The sequence below is a fragment of the Gavialis gangeticus genome, unplaced genomic scaffold (assembly GCF_001723915.1).
Source record: "Gavialis gangeticus isolate Ggan-Ray unplaced genomic scaffold, GavGan_comp1, whole genome shotgun sequence".
Lineage (NCBI taxonomy): Eukaryota > Metazoa > Chordata > Crocodylia > Gavialidae > Gavialis > Gavialis gangeticus.
In genome coordinates, this window is record NW_017729033.1 from 88,141,705 (window position 1) to 88,142,645 (window position 941).

The 941-nt window shown below is 48.5% G+C and overlaps 1 protein-coding gene across 1 annotated transcript in view; it reads right to left on the minus strand.

Moving 5' to 3' along the window:
• MTTP (microsomal triglyceride transfer protein) overlaps window positions 1-941 on the minus strand; it is a 71,266-nt gene that overhangs the window by 59,618 nt on the left and 10,707 nt on the right. The window lies entirely within an intron of this gene.

Genomic DNA, 941 nt, shown 5'->3' on the forward strand with positions numbered 1-941 from the left:
GCGCCCAGAACTGGACACAGTACTCCAGCTGCAGCCTGACCAGGGCCGCATAGAGGGGGAGCAAGACCTCTCTGGACCTGTTAGTGATGCCCCTGTTGATGCAGGACAGGGTGCAGCTGGCTCTGCCTATTGCTTCATCGCATTGGTGACTCATATTCATCCTGGAGTCGATCCTGACTCCAGGATCCCTCTCTGCCTGTGTGCTGCTGAGAGGGTCAGCCCCTAACCTATAACCATAATGCTGGTTCCCTCTCCCCAGGTGCAGCACCCTGCACTTGTCCTTGTTGAACCGCATCCTGTTCAGATCCACCCACTTCTCTAACCTATCCAGGTCTGCCTGGATGCAGTCCCTGCCTGCCGGTGTATTCACTTTGCCCCACAGCTTGGTGTCATCAGCAAACTTGAACAGGATGCTCTCCACACCTTCGTCCAGGTCGCTAATGAAGATGTTGAACAGCACCGGCCCAAGGACCGAGCCCTGGGGATATAATACACACCTTGTTTTTGAAAAGCAAAATGAAGAAAAAAAGATCTTTCCAGAGTTGTGGCTGTATAGAGCAGAGACAGAGCCTAATGATCAGCTGACTCACTCTCCCTTCCCTGCTTAACTAAAGCTGAAACCCTAGCTACTACTAAAGACTGGTGTCCATGGGTGGACTGATAACTTTGGGCGAAAAGAGCTAACATCTCCAGAGCTGTGAAATTGGAAAAAAAGAAACCAGGAACTGCTAGCAGACATAAAATAGCTTTAAGATTTTCCAATAATCAAGCCAACATTTCAAGTCAGTTAAAAAGGAGACATGGTCATTAACACCTGTAGAGTGAAAAACAATGAGCTATTAAGTCAGCTGACTCCCTGAGATGCCTGGATAATAACGTGGAGCAGGAATCAAAGCAGGGTGTTTCTGTCCTGGACTAAAAATCAGTTTCCCCATTTAATC